Source organism: Vulpes vulpes, chromosome 3, assembly GCF_048418805.1.
Source record: "Vulpes vulpes isolate BD-2025 chromosome 3, VulVul3, whole genome shotgun sequence".
Taxonomy (NCBI): Eukaryota; Metazoa; Chordata; class Mammalia; order Carnivora; family Canidae; genus Vulpes; species Vulpes vulpes.
Window position 1 is genome coordinate 77023094 of NC_132782.1, and position 19332 is coordinate 77042425.

The 19332-nt window shown below is 49.0% G+C and overlaps 1 protein-coding gene across 1 annotated transcript in view; it reads right to left on the reverse strand.

The window, feature by feature from the left end:
• Nucleotides 1-19332, reverse strand: part of GALNT17 (polypeptide N-acetylgalactosaminyltransferase 17) — a 431130-nt gene that overhangs the window by 346831 nt on the left and 64967 nt on the right. The gene's annotated exons all lie outside the window — the stretch shown is intronic.

A 19332-nucleotide genomic window follows, 5' to 3' on the forward strand; every position in this document is an offset into this window, starting at 1 on the left:
CTCCCTATCCCTCCCACTTGTGCACTCTCTCACACTCTCTCGCTTTGTCTCTCTCTCAAATAAGTAAAAAAAAAAAAAAATATATATATATATATATATATTTATAATTTTTTAAGGTTTCGTGCTCTATAGCCAAAGGTAAGAAAGAAATCCTGTTGGAGAGACACTTGTGCTTTTGACCATTGCAAAACTAGATGAACTATCACCCCAAAACAATCTTTCCCCCAATTAAATGCACTTCTTGGTCATTAAAGACCTCTGGTAAACGTCCTGAAAACAGTGGTGACAATCTGAAGAAAGAAAGCTGGGGAAGATGCGTGCAGGGGAGGTGTGCTGTGCTCCGGGGTGAGGGTTCCTCTGCTTGTCCTAGTCCCTAGGTTCTGTCTCCATAATGACATGCCTAAGGGCTGTGGGTTTGTCTTTGGTTTGTTGTTATCATTTTTGTTGTTTTTTGTGAGTCAATGAACAAAAGATTTACAGTAAATTCGTATTCTGAACTAAATGAAAACTCTGTCCTTCAACAGATCAATGGATAAAGAAGATATGGTCTATGTATACAAGGGAATATTACTCAGCCATTAGAAAGGAGGAATACCCACCATTAGCTTCCACATGGATGGAACTGGAGGGTATTATGCTGGGAGTGAAGTAAGTCAATCGGAGAAGGGCAATCATCATATGGTCTCACTCATATGGGGAATATAAGAAATAGTAAAAGGGATTCCTTGGGAAAGGGGGGGAACTGAGTGGGAAAAATTAGAGAGGGAGACACACCATGAGAGACTCCTGACTCTGGGAAACAAACAAAGGGTTGCAGAAAAGGAAGAGGGTGAGGGATGGGGTAACGGGTGATGGGCACTGAGGAGGGCATGTGATGGGCTGAGGACTGGGTGTTATACTATATGTTAGCAAATTGAATTTAAATTTAAAAAATATTTTTGAACAACAAAAATAAAATTAAATAAATAAATAGATTTCCCTCTGTTCTAGGAGGGAACTCAATGCAGCTCATGGAATGGAATGAGAGCTTCACCTGAAATGAAAACAGGCTTGGCAGCTAGGTTACAGAAACAGCAGCACAATGAAATTCACTCACTGCGTCACTACTGGCAAGTGACCATTGAAAAGGGCACCAAAGGCTCCAGGACATCAATTGTAAAAACGCACCATCTTTAAAATCCAGTCATATTTTTACCAAACTTCTTTAATAAGGTGGGCAGTGACCTAAATCTTCTGGAACACCCAGATGTTTCCTGGCCATCTTGCGTTCAAGAACGTAAGAAGAGTTGTGAATTTAAAAAGCAGTGATGCATTATCATCCTTCTAAAGTTCAAAATTTGATGGTCTATTCTTGGATGACAGGTGACTATCAAAAGCATCCAGCATCCAGAAGATATGTTCAGGAAAAATAAATATGTTTAATTTGTTCCCTCCAGGTAAAGACGACATTTTAACGATGAATGAGGAAGCAATGCTTTCCAAAAAGAAAAAAAAAAGACCACACAAAAACTTGTACCATTGGAGAAGCATTCTGAAAATGGATGTTTGGAAACGTTTCCATGATTAATGATTTGTGGCTGAAAATGCTGTAATTCGATTTACAAAAACTCATATCTGCACACTTCAAAAACTTGGAAACGGATTTTTCTAGTCTTTTAAATGTCTTCCAAATGAAGAATTTCACTGGGCTTCCAACCCATTTGTTAAAAATATTGAAATGCCGCACATTTCGGCTAGTATGCAAGAACAAGGGACTGACATCCTGAGAAATGAAAATTTACCAGCTGAATTTCAACAAAAACCTTTGCATAATACACGAATGGGACTAAAAAATGAGCATCATAATTTCGTAAGTACCACCGCCTATGAACCTCTTCCACTCGGATCCACATATCTCCTTGAGGTACCTCTGCAGCCGCTGAAACCTGAAATAAGTGAATTAAAACCAGACATTTGAGTTACCTTATCACAAAGGACTAAATCAGGATTTTGAAGACAATAAAATATATCCACCGCTCCCATTGAAAACATGACTAGTAATGATACTGTAATGAGAGCAAAAAGATTTTCTGTGCTATTATATCAAATATTATGAAAACTATTTTTTTAAATGTCGCTTATTTCACCTTACTATTTCATGCTTTCACATCTGATCTGTCAGCACTGTGAGCCAAACATATAATTTGTAAGTAAACAAATATAGGGATATTAGAGGTGTGCACTCAAAAATTTTTACCAATAAGGTATATGATCAAAATAAAGGTTACAGCCCCCAACCTGTTAAGTAAGGAGACCACCACATGTCTCACCAAATTAATGAGGGAAAAATAAATATGAAAATGTTTTTAAAGAAGCACAGAGTGCCAAGGAGAAGCAAAGCATGATAAATAAAAATGTCTCAACTAAAATAAACTGCTATCATTTCTGACCCCACTGGCGAAAAATCTGTGCTACTTTAGCCTCATCCAGGCTAAAGGTGTCCAATGTTCACGCTTTTTAAAAAAAACATTTTAATCTATTTATTGTGAGAGAGACAGCATGAGCAGGAGGGGCAGAGACAGAGGGAAAGGGAGAAGCAGACTCCCCGCTAAGCAAGGAGCCCAATGCAGGACTCGAACCCAGGACCCTGGGACCATGACTTGAGCCAAAGGCAGACAGTTAACCAAACTGAGCCACCCAGGTGCCCCTCCGATGCTCATTCTAACAGGGTTCTGTTATAATAAGTAAATCTGTAAGAGATGCTGTTATTTGAAGATGGACCTTAAGAATTCATTAAACTGGGGCATGGACCTGGAAACATTACCTGTAAGCTTTACTCACTGTATACATTAGCATCGAGGTACTGATTCCACTTTTGTTGTTGTTTTCTTATTACTGTATTATACAAACAGTATAATGAGGATGGTGATTAGCAGCTAGGGTATACTGAGCTCCTGCTAAATGCCAAGCCCAAACGGAGCATACATTACCTCGACAACATGCTTAGGAAGTCCCAGGAAAGCAAAGGCAAAGGAGACGGAACTGGCAGAGTTGAGGGCATTGCCTCTGTAGTCAAACCCCATGGGTTTGGAAACCCAACTCTGCTCCCAGTGACCCTCAAAAGACAAAGTGTCCGAGCTCTCCTGCCTGTCTGCAAGCATCACCCCAAGGCGGGTGAGGGAAGGCTAAAGAGCGGATGTATAGACAGGCCAAGAACAGAGCCTGGGCTGGGGCATGAGCTGCTAATATTCTGAAGGATCGTTATACCCATTTTACAGATGACCAAACCCAAACAATTCAGTGACAAACTAGGATCTGACTTTCTGACACATGTAAACAACGACGGGGCTGTGTGTGTGTGGGGGGGGGAGGGGGGGCGTGCGAGGAAGGAAAAGCAATCACTCCTGTTTTCACCCGGCGAACCCATCAAATGTTCTCACCTTCCGTGTGCCCTTCCCAGGTTCCATTTACTACAGATACCCCTGTTTTACGTAGAAATCGCAGAACAGAGAACAGCTTATGTTATGCTTATTTTCACGTACTTATATCATGAAAGGTTGTCATCTCAGATAGGCACTTCTACGTGGTTTTCGTAATCATAAACAGTAACGACCGGATGATACTCTGTGATTCAATACACCACAATCTAAGTCACCGTTTCGTCACGATTGGTCCTTTAGGTTGCTCCCAAATTCTTAGTATTAAAACCGAGACAATCAGCATTTTCATGCATGTGGTATTTTTCCTCCTTTCAGATCGACTGCCCTAGGATAAATTCCCAGAAGAGAAATTACCAGTTCAAAAGGTATGAAATATTTTTATGGCTCATGATATGTACTTCCAAATGGCTTTCCAAAAGTGTGACTTGGAATTTACAAGGCCACCAGAGAGCTGGAAGCCTGTGGGTGCTGGCAAAACCTCCACCGTATTGGGCAGCAAGGATTTCTATGCCAAAAAAAAAAAAATATCTCTGCAGATTCATGATTCATGCTGGCCTTCTCTTACTGGTTTCTCTTGTTTTTATGGAGTGATTTCTGTGTTTTGTTTTGTGTGTGTGTGTGTGTGTGTGTGTGTGTGTGTGTGTCAAAATCTCCATCTCCAGAAAGCTAATTTGAAATACGAATTTGCACATAGGCTGCCCTTTCATTATCTCTAGACTCTGCCCCTCAGAGAACCAGAAAATCTAAACACCCAGCCAGTTCAGGCCCTGGGGCCCACAGAACTGTTCCCCTTAGGGACTCAGAGCTAGAAACCGCACACAAGCCTGGGAGACCTCCAGAGGCCCCACTCTTTCATGGCCAAGTGGTGTGTGGCCAACCGCACCCAGCCTGGTGCTGCTTATTCTCTGCTGCCTCTTCCCTTCCAGCCCAAGGACAATGAATATGCCAGGAGTGTCACAATTAACGTAGGCTACTTCAGACCTGTGCCCTCCTATATATCCTGGGTGACAAGCAGTGCAGAGTAAAAGTGACACGTCAGTGTGCTTCACAAAATCAAGATGGTTTTTAAGTCGTTTGTCTTTTTAGCACACATTGTGAGCCCACAGGATACAAGTGTGTGTTCCCTTAAAAAAAAAAGCCCACGGATCTTGGTCACAGTACTTGTGGGCTGTGACAGAGGTTCCACAGGGCAGGGTGGCGGGCGGGGAGATAAGAGTCACTGGGTGCTCAACAATCAGAATGTAATTATGGCACTGTTCGTTGTCTGTGAGCCAATAAACCACTCAAGCACAATGGGGTGTTTGGGAATGTGCAGGGTGGGGCTATGTGACACGGATTAATCGCCTTTCCTCAGAAGTCCCCATTTCTTCATGGGGGTCCTTCCCAAAAGATGGGTGGTTTAGTGGGTGGATTTCTTTCTTTTTTTTAATAATAAATTTATTTTTTATTGGTGTTCAATTTGCCAACATACAGAATAACACCCAGTGCTCATCAAGTGCCCCCCTCAGTGCCCGTCACCCATTCACCCCCACCCCCCCGCCCTCCTCCCCTTCCACCACCCCTAGTTCGTTTCCCAGAGTTAGGAGTCTTTATGTTCTGTCTCCCTTTCTGATATTTCCTAAGTGGGTGGATTTCTAATCCAAGTCCTGGCTGTGTTCGGGATCCCGGTCTCTGTCTTCACCCCAAGATTATTCCCACAGAGCTCGCATTCTTTACGTCTGCATCTCTATTGTCCCCATTTTATAGAAGGAGACAAAGAGACAGAGCAACTCGCTCAAGGTCACAGGGCTAATAAGAGGCAGAGATAAAGCTCAAACTCAGGTCTACGTGAATCCACAGTCTTGGCTCATGACCACCAAGCTCTTGGTCTCTCGTAGAAGAATGAATAAGCCACAGCATCAAATGCCATGGTGTTAGAAAGTTGGGAACAACTGGCGGTGCCTGGGAGCTCAAACCCAGAGTGACAACAGCAAGCTTTCTCCTTTACGACGACAGACACACGGGGAGGCTGAGCAAGTGGGAGCAGAGGGTGCACTGTACTGGAACCGCTCCTAGGATGGCTGCAGAGCTGGGAGGAATGTGGACTGAGTCGGGGTGCTGGGAGCAGGCGATGAGACCCTCGAGGAGGACACTGGATGGTCGGGAAAAGTCACAGGACTGTCCCAGTGAGACAGAGGCACTATCCTCTGCACCCAGACACACAGAAGGTATGGCTTGCTCTTCTCCAATAGCTGGAAGAAAGCAGGGCACACACCCTTCCACACCCCCTCACATGCTCTCTTCCGCCCCCCAGCCTGAGTGGAAACTGCTCCCACAAGCCAGCATCCCCCGCATCTTTCTCTCCCCACCTAGCCCCAAGGTTGGCTCCCAAACCACTGTCTCACTCTCACTTCGACTCCCCAGCACCCGTGTCCTTCCAGGGCAACCTCCAACCTCACCCTACCCTGGATCAAGGCTAAAATCCATGCCTCTCGGCCTATATCACTGTGGCTGAGCACTTCAAGGAAGTATCACACCATTGTGGGGACTATTGGAAAGTTCTAGTACCTCAGCTGGGCACCTGGTCAGCCCTACAGAGGCCTTTAGCTCCCTCTCCTCTGCCCACTAGAGCTGTGGCACATCTTCATGACGCCACTCAAGTATCCTGTTAAAGCTCGACACTCGGCTTAGCAACAATCTTTGCCTATTTCATTAATTCCATCTAGCTCATCACCCTGGGCTTCAGGACCTCCACCTCAGGGCAAACCTCCTCCAGCACATCTACTCCCCCTCCCTCTGGTCTCAAAGGATGAACTGTGTGTCCTTCTGCTCATACCCTCGCTGCTCAATTTCATCAGGGCCGCCCTCCCGGCCTGGACGGTGCGCCCCAAGCCAGCCTCGTCCTCCCAGCTCCTTCACCTTTTCACCGGACACAGCCGTGCATCCTACCTTTCTCTGCAGTCACTAACACTGTTCCCATCCCTCCTTCCTAGAGAGGCGCCACAAACCCTTCCTATGACCCCTTGGTTCTCATGCCATCAGCATCTCATCTCCTCATTTCCTCACCTTGAATCCCAACCCACTTCAGTGTTGGCTTCTACCCTGTTCCTGCCAACGACACCCGTTGCCTTAATGGATAGGTTTCATTTTTTCCCGAGTTTAGACCCTTTATCACTACCTCCCTGAAAAATCGCCCCCCACAAGTACTGATCTGAGGGGACTTCAAAGAGGAAAAGAAGATCAAAGGTGGCAGATTTCTGCTTGCTAGAAAGAACTCTGGCATAATCAAGACTGCCCCATAACAGTGTGTCGCATCATCAGGCTGGGCGCTAGACTGGCCAAGAATGGTGTGAAGAAACTGATGTCAGGGAAGGGTCCCTAGAGAGATAATTGAGAAGTTTCCCTCCACCCTTTAGGTTCTAATGGCCTAAGCGGTTGCAGACCACAGGCTGAAGAAGGAAGGCGCCATCTGCAACCATCCTCAGTGGTTGTCTTTATCCAGGGCGGTGACTTACTCAACCACACGATTCAATGAACGCTGGGTCCCTGCCATAGCAGGCCTGGCGACACGCACCCAGAGAGGCATACAGGGAAATGAACTGGGACACAGTGTCTGCTGTGTGTGACAGAGACCTAAAGTGATATTGGCTGACACAAGGCAGGTGGCAGGCAGTCTTGCCTGACAAAGTCCTCAGGGGCCCTGGCTCTTCCCCGCCATCCCTAGCTAGCCGCCCTCTTAGATCTGGTCCAAGCTGGCTCCAAACAGCATCCACATTCCAGCCAGTGGTGAGTGGGAAAGGGAGGAGGGGCATGTTCTCCTTCCCTTTAAATGTCTCCTTCCCTTTAAATGTCACCTGGCCATCTGTTCATAGCCCATTTGTTCGTATCTCTGCAGTCACATGGCAAGGGAGGCTGGCCACGCATCCAGTCGCAAAGTCCATCTCTAGGGAAGATGGGCAACTAACAGTCCTTGTCGCAAAGGGTCAAGGACACAATGGAAGCATGGTGCCTGTCCCCAAGGAGCTCACCAAACAACTCTCCCATTAGAGCCCTTGTCAGAACAGCCAAACTGAGAAGGAGAGAAAGAACGAGAAAGCAGAGTCACCCAAGGGCATTAGTCTCCTTGGGAATTTGTAACTCCGGGAACATGCAAAGTATGTTGGCGAAACAAGCCACTTTCAGAGATCTCATGGACAAGCTCAGAGCCAGGGAAACAGAACTGCCTAATCCCCCAAATGTCGCTGGGAGAGTATATTTGGTATCTGAGATGATGTCGTTTCTAAATATAATTGATAATTCCTCTGGTCTCAGCTAAGGCGCCTGGGGCAACACATGTGTCTCTATTTCGGGCCCGTCCCTGGGCACTGCGCAGGAGCCCCTTGGTAAGGATCCAAAAGAATAAGCATGCTTTTAATGTTCTATCCTTGGAGGGAAAAAGTGGGAAATGTCACTTCTGTGTAACTGTGAGGCATTCTTTTATTTCAATATGTCCAAGATCCCTTAAAACACCCAAATTTAAGAAAACTAAGTTCTAACTCCCAGTGACTCCAATGTAATATAGGACAAGGATGACAGCTTATTTTTCATATACTCTGCAAACAACCACTTCTTGACTCCAAAGTCACTTATCATTTTGTTCTTGAAAAGTAATAATGCAAAGATCATTTTTCTAGCTCCACACAGTATTTCCTAAATGGATAGCTTAAATCTCAAAGTGGGAGCTAGTAAAGCTATTTTTAAACCTGTTTGCAGAGCCTAATCACATGGTCCAGCTCGTCCATATCCCTAGTCTGGGGCCCAGGGTGAAAAAGAATCCTGGGCTTGGTTTGGCTGAGCTGCTTCAAACAGGCAGACGCGGCTCCTTACACATAAAAGGCCACGGGGTTAGGATATCACTGGGCTTTCTTGGTAACCTACTTTGCAGGGCCCTAGTGCAAGGAAGGGGAAGCCTCTCCGCATTGGCTGTCATCGCATAACAAATTACCCCACAATGTAGTGGCTTGGGACGCCTGGGTGGCACAGCAGTTGAGTGTCTGCCTTTGGCTCAGGGCGTGATTCCGGAATCCCGGGATCGAGTCCCACATCAGGCTTCCTGCATGGGGCCTGCTTCTCCCTCTGCCTGTGTCTCTGCCTCTCTTTCTCTGTGTCTCTCATGAATAAATAAAATCTTTTTTAAAATGTAGTGACTTAAAGCAACACTTATTACCTCAGTTTCTATGGGCTGGAAATCTGCACAGCTTCCCACGGTGCCTCTGGCTCAAGGTTTTTCATTGGGTTGCAACCCAACTGTCAGCTGGGGCTGCTGTCTCATCTGAAGGCTCAACCTGGAGATGAGGAGAAATCCCTTCCAGGCTCACTCACATGTTTGTTGACAGGCCTCCATCCTTTGCCATGTGGACCTCTCCACAGGGCTGCCTCTCGTGTGATGTGTCAGCTGGGTTCTCCCAGATGAGTGTTCCAAGACAGCATGCCCCAGATAGTGGAAATGACCACAGGGTGTCCTTGAGGGAGCTGCCTTAGTTCTTGGTCTTGGTTTGTTACTGCTCTGGCAGAATTTTATAACCTAATGCAGAAGTGTCATAAGTCACTCCTGCTGTATTATGTTCACTAGAATGAGTTAACGGCCCTCCCCAGACTCACAGGGAGAGGATGCCACCTGCGTATAAATGCACTTCGTGGGGCTGCCTTGGAGGCTGCCTGTGACTCCCTTGCTAGGATACAGGACAGGCTTTAATTGTGTGTAAAGAGAGGCATCATTCATTATTTCACTTGGGACAAGAGCAAACCCTGAATCCAAGAGACCCACAGGGCTAGGGGAACCTGCATTCCCCCGGTCTTTGAGACTTAACCCATTAACTTAATAAATACTAGGTGTAGCTACCTCTCCCCCAATTCCTCACGTTCCCTCACCTCACTCCAGAACCGGAGGGGCCCACCTGATTAGGACAATAGAGGAGGCAGTCCTGGCTCTGGCCCTGCCCCTTGGGGCTCTCTCTTGCAGCTCCAGCCGCCTACACAGAATGTGGCTGACCTGCCCTCTGCCACGTGGGATGTGTTCTGTCCCACAGGGAAGCTGTCCAGCTCCGGGTGTGTTTGGTGGATTAGTTTAATTGTGGGGTGAAGTGGTAGGAAGCCCACAAAGGGCACGGATTGAAGCCGCACTCTCCGGAGGCCAGCTCCTATCACTAATGAAGCTGATATATTCTTATTCCATTGGTCTGATTCCTGTGCTTACCTCTCAAGTGATTTCAAACTCAGGAGGGGAAGAAAGTGGTGCTGACAACTGCCCTCACCCTCCAGCCCTCCCCCATCACGCACGAGGCCCCAGTTTACATTATTTTACAGGTGAACCAACTAGAGAACTGAGACAGGGACAGAGCATGGAGAAACACCCCTCCGAGTCCCCAAACCCCTACTTAGTCATCAGCTATTTACTGAGCACCTACTGTGTGCTGGGCTCTGTGCTGGAGTCTAAAATTGAGAGATGTTGGCATTCTGCTCCCGGAAAATAACTTGACCTACCTAAGCCTCAATTCTCTCATCTAGGAAATGGGAAGCAAAGAAAATAATGCACTAAGTGGGTATGAAGGATTTAGGAAACAGCCAGCAAATGGCAGCTCTCCTATGCACTTTGCAGTTCATGGGGGTAGAGCTTATTGGGGCAACACATTAAGACGATCCTTACAAGGGCAGTACAAAGAAAGATCCATGGTGCCTGTGATCTGGTGAACTGGGGCACTGCTGGGCCACTCCCACGACTTATGGTCCAACCTCCCACCCTCTGCCCACATCCCCCCCCCCCCCCCAACAAACAACTGACATGCAAGTACCTCTATGCGTTGTCAGGGAGGCACGAGACTCCCTGGGAGTTCTGGCCAGCACAGCACGAAAGGCTGCCCGGGCAGCAACAGACCAAGACCAAGCACCGTGGCAGTTCCCTCAAGGACACTCAGTGAGCATGTAGCAGAGACAAAAATAGAGCTGGGTATGGATCGTTTCCTTCCCCAGGCTGACTTTCTCTGCTTTTCTCTTTCCAATGGTTGAGATGATTACTTTTCCCCAGCACGGCCACCAGCTACTGCAGCAGGTGCACTTTCTGGAAACACCCCACGCAAGTGCTGTGAGCAAGGTCAAGGGCAGGTGCCCCACTGAGGCCTGGCCTGGATTCCACGTTTCTGGCTCTCATCGCTCTCGTCGTGGATTCCCAGCACAGCCCAGAGGTTTCATCCGGAGATCTAGGAGCGTGTGGTAGTGGGGGAAACACCAGCCTGCCCCCACCGCCCCAGGTGGGATAGGAGCTCTGGGGTCAGAACAGTGCAGCCGCCCCCTCCTTGGAGAATGGAAAAAAGCAGTCTCACAGACAGGTCAGTGCATGCGGTTTGGAGGCTCCAAAGAGCTCACGATGAGGAGACTAGACCCATCCAGCAGCCAGGCCGCACTGCTCAACCTCACGGGCACCAGCCTTGAGAAGCATCATCTGTTTTCTGGTATGTTCAGATCCCAGTTTTCCAACATTCTAAATAACCCCCGCCCCCCAAGGGAAGTTAGCAATGACGCAATAACCCCCATTTAAACCTCAGGTGGATGAGCATGTCGACTCCTTTCCCGAGAGAGCAGGCTGGGCAAGGCCAAAGAGACAGAGGGGCGAGGGCACCAGGAACCAGGCAGAAGGAAGGGTCACCCCTAGAGTCAAGAAAGGAGAAAAGCGCCTGTGCTTGGTCACCCGCCCCTGTGCTCGGCCCCTGGGAGAGGCTGGGCCAAGTGAAAATCTGCTTTCATTTGGTATAAGATCCGCTCTCTTTTGCTGGGAGCCTCAAAGGGCTAATGGCAAAGTGATAAAAGCCTGACTTTTCAGTAAAAACGGAGAGAAACATATGATGATTCGTTGTCTTATTCTTTTGTGTTTCTGGCCATATCGGAAGTGATTCTGCACAACAGTGGTTCTGTTGAAAGCCTTCTCTTGTCCTCTCCCTCCCGCCGGCAGTCCTGGACAAAGATTTCTCATTTCATACATCATTTATTCCAGCGGTAATTCCATCCAAGTCAACTTTAGGTCCTCAGCAAACAAAAACAGCAAAATAAAATTATGTCGCAGCATGATCACCGGAGAGGCCAAGTAATGCGGGCTCCAGGGACGGGAAGTCACCAACCCTGGACAGAGGGGCTTATCCCCCAACTGGGGGCAAAGCCAAGAGGGGCAGACTGGCTATTTTCTAGTGAAGGGCAAAGGCGAAGCTCCAGTGTCCTCACGGTGCAGAAGGCCAGGTACAAAGAGGCACTTAATGCCAGGATAAATCCTCTGGTCCCACACTTGGGAATCCGCAGCCATGACACTCAGGTTGGTTTCTTTTTCCTTTTCTTTTTAAAGCTTTTATTTATTTACTCACAAGAGGCACAGAAAGAGAGGCAGAGACACAGGCAGAGGGAGAAGCAGGCTCCATGCAGGGAGCCCGACGTGGGACTCGATCCCGGGTCTCCAGGATTGCGCCCTGGGCTGAAGGCGGCGCCAAACCACTGGGGTTGGTTTCAAGGACAGGAAGAAAAGCAATCTGGTCCAGTACTGTGGGTTATCATTTTGGGAGGAAAGAACCCAAGGTTAATCATCACCATGGACGGAACCATGATGCGTTCCAGAACATCTGTCCACTGCATAAGGGTGAGTTTACTTACCTTCCTTTTACCAAACTCCCTGGCCTTCCCATCTGGCTTGTCCTCCAAGATTAACTGTAATGTCAGCACACAGTAGCTCAGAAAGCAGTCATGCAAAATCACCTGAAGGAGACAGGATGGCTGCCAGACTGTAGCCTGCTTGACGGTGTAAATTGTCTGAAGCAGGGGTCACCTGGGTGGCTCAGTGCTTGAGCATCTGTCTTTGGCTCGGGTCGTGGTCCTGGAGACCCGGGATCGAGTCCCACATTGGGCTCCCTGCAGGGATCCTGCTCCTCCCTCTGCCTGTGTCTCTGCCTCTCTCTCTGTCTCTCTCATGAATAGGTAAATAAAAAATCTTTTAGAAAAATCTGCAACAAGAGGCATGGGCTCCAAAGGGCAGCATGGAACCAGAGGATGAGAGCCCCCAGGGAAGGACCCCCCTCGCCCCCCCCGCCCCGATACAGTACAGACGCATCCTCTGTCCTGGACTGCACCATCACACACCGATGTACCCATCTGGTTTGGGTTCCAGGCTCCCAAAGTCAACTGCTGATTATTCTTTGTCTTTCCATATCGTTAACAGACTGTGCTGGTCATGCCCACGTAGACTTCTAGCTCTTGTAGCAGGTACATCTCTCCTTACAATTTCATTTACTAGCATCTTGGGATCTACCTCCATTGACAGTGACTCTCAGGGGGAATGGGTCCCACACATGGCTTCCTCCCATCTTTGGAGCCTTCAGGACAGAAGGCAGATGCAGACCCGGTCCAGCTCCATCCTGTCTGCCATTGCCATGAAACAGGATGACAGCCTGGGAGGTGGGGAGTGGCACTGCCACCTGCACAGCCCCGGCCCCAGGCCTGTGGACAGACCCCACCCGTAGAAAGGAAGGCGAGGGAGCCCCTGTGGCCGACAGGCAGCCAGGGTTCAGGGCAGGAAGCCGAAGGGTCCTGTCCACCCAGTTTTACTGAGATATAACTGACATACCTCACTGTGTCAAGGGAAGGTGTCCCGTTTAATGGTGTGACTTGCGAAGCTAATGAAATGATTACTACGTACGTTCAGTGAGCCCCCATCATCTCCTAGAGATGCTATAAAAAGAGTATTTTTTCCTAGTGGTGAGGACTCGGGGTTTCCTCCGTTAACAGCCCTCCTGTGCATCCCACACAGCGTGTTAGCTAGTCCTCGCGGCTGCATCCCAACCCTGGACGCTCAACATTCAGCCTTCCTCCAGGTTGGTGGAGCACCAAGCCTCACTTTCCCTGTCTGTAATACACAGTGTAAGCTCCTTCACGGGGCTGCGGACACGACCCAATGACACGTGTGTGAATCTGGAGTTCACTGTGGCAATGCACCTGCTCTTAACCACATATAAAAGCCCCTCACCTTCCACTCCCCCGGCTCCCCTAGCCCCTGTGCCTGTGTCCCCTCTTCCCCACCCCCCAGCTCGCCCGGGAGCGGTCAGCGGAGGCACAGCACGTTCTGCAAGGCTGTCACTCCGCGACCCCGAGCACTACGGCCCGGACGGGAGCCTCTGCCCTTGGGTCAATGAGACCGGCTGGTCCGAGCCAGGGGACGAGCAGTGTAGTCTGAGGACAAGAGTGTGGACTTGTGGCCTCCCCTTGGGGGTTTAGCACCCAACCCCTGGGGGGATGACACTTCTACACACTTTGCCGTGACCACCTCATCCCACCTCCCAAACTCTGAGCGCTGGCGGACACCCACCGAGCATCACAGTACCCAGTGGGTCTCTGCGGCCACCACGACTTCTCCAAAGTGAAGAGCGACTTGGAGCATAACTCAGGGAATGCTGGGATGCTGAAGACCCCCGTATGCCCCAGGAGAGACCAGCCCCACACACCCTACTTCCCCATCATTATGGACCGAATGTTTGTGTGCCCCTCAAATCAGATACTAAAAGCCCCAACCCCCAAGGCAGGCAGGGTGCTGGGTGGAGGTGAGGATACAAAAGTAGGGGTCCCTTCCTCCCCCCTTTTTCCCCCCTTCTCCCCCCATCCTCCCCACTCCACCCTGTAAAGCCACAGCAAGAAGACAGCCATCCATGAGCCAGGAAGAGGGCTCTCGCCAGAACCCACCCAGGCTGGCACCCTGATCTCCAACACCCAGCCTCTAAGTCAGTGGTTCTCAAATCTCAGTGCGTACTAGAATCACCTGGGGGGCTTGTGAAACTCTGGTACCCACCCAGAGTTTCTGATCCAGTGTGTCTGGGTGGGGCACACGAGTTTACACTTGTCACAGCTTCCCAGCTGATGCCGATGATGCTCCTGTGGGGGCCATGCTTTGAGAACCAGTCCTGTGTGACCTCTCTTTAGACATTCCCATGTCAGGGATCTATAGACCCAGAAGTTCACACCTCTGGAGACACACCCAGGGGGGGTGGATTCCCTTCCTCCTTCTTTGGCAGCATCCACTGATCATAATGTTCTCAACCCACAGACATCGAAGGTCTACAAGCCGTGCTGTCCCAACACGGGTGGTTGCCCAACCCAGCCCCATTCCCAGCCCCCAAATACGAATGTTGCAGCCTCCTCTGCAGCTAAGAGTGGCCTTGTGACAGTTCTGAACAAAGGGATAAGGGGAAAGTCTGCTAGGGGCTGGGGGAGTTGAGAAAGCTCTTGCTCCCCTAATGCTGTGGCATGTAGGCAGCATGCCTGGAGCTGTGGCAGCCTTCTTGTGGCCAAGAGGGAAGCCCTGACATTTAGCTTCTTGCCACGCAGTAGCAACCCATTCTTACATTCTTGGTCATGAAACAAGCCCCCTAGTGAATTGGCTGTTAGTTGGTTTTCTGCACCTTAAGGCTGAAAGATCTCCACATTTTAACCAATTACCTCATATTTGGTCATTCAGTATCGGTCTCACTGCAGGGAGGGAGATGCAAAAAGCAGAAGCAGCAGTGATATAATGCAAGAAACGCCCTCCACTTTCTCTTCTCGGGACCCTCACTCCACCCACTTGTTCCTTTACCCACCGGCCGACTTAGCCATGGCTCATCTTCCAGCCCTTAGTCATGGCCCCCAGCCCTACACAGTGTTCTCTGTGTCGGGGGCGGGGTGAGGGGTGGTGGTGCTGAGGCCTGCCCTACACATCCCTCCAAGCAAAGGGGCCCGCTGGCTTCTGGCTCAGTTGGTCTGAGCTCATCAGAGATGCAGGTTGCTGCTCTGGGCTCCACCCCATTACTCTCCTGCCTGTAGGGTGACCCAAGTGGCATCTGCCTCACCTTGGACACAGCTCATCATAGACACGGAGCTGAATGAGGGGGGTGGGTGGCTCCATTACTTTTCATACACCCCACATGCAGGTAGGGCCCAGCTACCAGCAGAGACTTTAGCTGTTGGGTTGAGTTAGGAACCTTTTGAAGAGCCGAGCCATCCTGTACCTCTTTGCCCAAACATCAGGGGCTACTGGGGACAGCTAGAGGACCCCTCTCCACGGCGAGAATAAGCATGGCTCCCAAGAGGCCCTAAATTTACCTCAGCTACATGGATCTCCCGGATCTGATCTTAAACTTCAGACGTCCTGGCTACCAGACGTGAAGCCGAGAGACAGCATAGCCTGTGGCCAAACCATGTGGCCAGCAGCTTCTCAGATGTTCGGTGGCTGCCGAAAGAGCCAAAAACATGCCAAGAAAGGCCTATGGGATCCAGCCTGGGCCCGTTGTGCTCTCACCCCAAGGCCAGTGAGGTGGGCTGGCCTGTCAGCCAGGGCAGGAGGGACCCTCCCCCAAAGTGAACCCTGGGTCAGTAAACAGTTTTCTGGCTGCAGAGGGACATGCCAGCAGGCAGTCCTGTCTGGGCTCTGGGTCGAATTCTTCATGATTCTCTTGGACGTACACCCCTGATTATAAAATGGCTACATCGCCTCTGAGAATCACATCTCCACACAGTGGCCCCCAGAGCAGAAAAGAAGGGCAAGGAGCAAACCCTGAGCCCACTGTTGACTTGTCCTTTGCCTCATGAACCAGACCAGCCAGGCACTGGGGAGTGGACTGCAAGGGAAGCACTGGTCATGTAGCATCAAATCGTAGCCTTAGCAAGAAGAAAGATTGCTGTAGGCTGAAAATGCCCCAAAGATGGCAGATCCTGATCCCTGGAGGCTGTGAGTGTTCCCTCATTTGGGAAAGGGCTCCCAGCAAATGTGACCAAGTTAAGGATTTTTTTTTTTTGAGAGAGAGAGAGAACATACATATGTGCATGTGGTTGGGAGAGGGAAAGAGAGAATCTCAAGCAGGCTCCCCACTCAGCACAGAGCCCAACACAGGGCTCGATCTCACGACCCTGGGATCATGACCTGAACTGAACTCAAGAATCAGACGCTTAACTGAACAAGCCATCCAGGCGTCCCTCAAGTCAAGGAACTTGACATGAGAGATTATCCTGGATTGCCCACATGAGCCTTGTGAGCCATCACAAGTGTCCCGTAAGAAGCAGCAGAGGCAGATTCAACTGACACGTACTGGAGAACAGAGGGCAAGGGGAGCAGGAGGGCTGGTCTGAAAGGAGGGACCAATGCAGCCACAAGCCAAGGAATGCTGGCAGCCACCAGCAGGTGCAAGAGGCAGCTCCTCCCCTTGAGCACCCAGAGGTAGCAAGCCCTGCCGCCACCCTGACCTCAGTCCAACGGCACTCAGGATCGAGAGTGTTGTTTCTATACCACTAAGTTTGTAGGGATTTGTTACAGCAGCCACAGGAAACAAATCCAAAGGAGAATGGCTTTGGGGTAAGAGACCGGCTATGTAAGCCCCAGGTTCCCTCAAGGAGACTCTGACCTCTCCTTCCCACTCCAGCACCCATCACACGTGTGCACATCTGCACGCACACACATGCATGCACACACACATCAAGCAAAACCCGCCTAATTCCCTGTGCTGATATATCCTGAAGATGAGCCCCTGGAGCAAATACCAAGCTGGGGTTCTCTGGGACCACTCTTTCCTCCTCTATCCGGCTGGACCTTCCCAATGCTCTCTCTTTATAACAATGAATGCCGGGAATAAGGCATCTGACGAGCCACGGTGTAGAAGCAAAGGGATTGACCACAGCACACAGCAGGAGAAGCCAGGCACACCAGAGCCAGCAGAACCTTGTCTCATGTCTCGTTCAATCCATGTGCTGGAACGAGGATTCAGGCTCACTCAGCCAAGCACAGGATGTTACCATCTGATGTGCTTTTCAGCAAATCACTCATAAAAAATTCATGCTGCAGCTGACCCTCATTAGAATGTGTTTCATTAAATTAAAACATCAATCCCAGAAATATATGTTTGCTTAACAGGCAGAAATGATTTGGAGACGTCATGCTGCACACCATCAAATCAAATCAAATGGTGGGAGCAAACGAAATTAAGCCATCAAGCAAAGGGGGCAGGAGAGATAACAGAGGTCTCCTGCCAAAGGAACATAATCATGGCTTATGAAAAGAGCTCAAAGCATCCAGATCATGTAGCTATGCAAAGCAGAAGAATGGGACAAGGAGTGTGGTCAGACAGGGCTCCTACAGGAGGCAGACAGGATGGCCTGGAGAGAACTGGGCTCTCCCCATCACTACCATTTGGACTAGGGTCTCCCTTCTTGACTGCATGGAGGGAAATCTCTAAGGAAGGGCTCAAAGGCTAGAGAGGATATAGTGATCCCCCTGCCCCCCACTCTGTTCCCATGATGTGGGGTTCCTCAGAAGGCAGCACAGGACTGGACAGACCATCAGCCCAAGAAACATTAAGAGGCAGAGTCAACATCCCAGCTTCTGTCCCAAATAAGACCGGACAGGACCAGAGAGCCTCTCCAAGGATGTTTTCCTTTAGTTTATAAGGCTCTTTCAGGTGTATCACCTCATTTGTGACCATACTGCTATGAAGCAGAGGAAGCGATGATCGCGACCCTATGTGACAAGATGGGTGCAGACTAGACCACAAAGATAGGAAATGAAAGCTCCCCAATTAGAATCCTGGTCCACTGCTTTTCACACCTCCTTTTGCTCTGCTGTTGTCCAGAGGATGCCCCACCTCCCTGCCCAGGCTGCCTGAGCCAAGCCCCGAGAAAGGCCAGGTGGGGTGGAGGGGAAAATACCCATGTTACAGACACATAAGACCTTACCAGCTCCTTAATGACCAATCACTAAAGAAGCACCTCACGCACGCTTCAGCTGCTGTTCAGAAACCGAAGCTCCAGAAGAAGGGGACTAGTGTCACAAAGCTAATTTTGGTTTTAATTAGCTTTAATATATTACAAAAAATGGCATGGATCTGATTTAGAAAAATTAAAAAATAACCAAAGGGATTTTAAAAATCTATAATGGCTAACTTTTATACGCACATATATATAATTTTCTACAAAATACAATCATACTCCGCTGACTATGATATATCTGCTTTCTTCTTAACCTACTGGTGCATCATAAGCATTGCTTCATGTCCAACTATACATGGACATCACTGTTTCATGCCTGCATGGCATGCCATTGCACAAATGTGCCATAATTTAGGTAACCAACTTCCCATTATTGGTCCTTCACACCATCCCTAATCTTCTTGTGTAGCAACAACGCCACAATAACCCTCTGGCACACTTCTTCTTTGTATATGCATACTTATCTACTAATTTCCTTGAGATAATTTCCTAAGATGTAATTGCTTGGTCAAAAGGCAAGTTGTGTCATGTACTGCAACAAGACATTTGGAGAAGTCTCTTAGATAACAGAGTACAGTGCTGCCCCACATGTGGGGAAAAAAAGAAAACAGAGAGCTCTACTAATTGATAGGAGTTAATTCTTTTTTAAAATATTTATTTACTTGAGAGAGAGCACGCACACAAGCCAGAACAGGTGCAGAGGGACAATTCCAAACAGACTCTGTACCAAGTGTGGAGCCCAATGTGGGACTCGATCCTACAACCCTGAGATCATGACCTGAGCCGAAATCAAGCCGGATGCATCAACCAACTGAGCCACCCAGGTGCCTTGACTGGACCTAACTCTAACTTCCTAGGAGAATGGCCCGGAGCAGGGAGTTTACAGTCCCAAACATCTCAGCTGTCGAAGAAACAGCTTCCAATGTAATCACTGTCCTCATTACACAGCCCAAAGCACTTACGACCTGGAAATACAAAATAAGACAGTGTTTGGCTCACAACAGCTGCAGATCAATTGAGATCATTATTATCTCTATTGCTTACCATGCCTGCCCATTTAAGGCAGTAAAGCACTATTTCTGTAAGAAAGAGATGATATTCATTGGAAGTGAAGTTATCCAAAAACGATACATCACTTTGG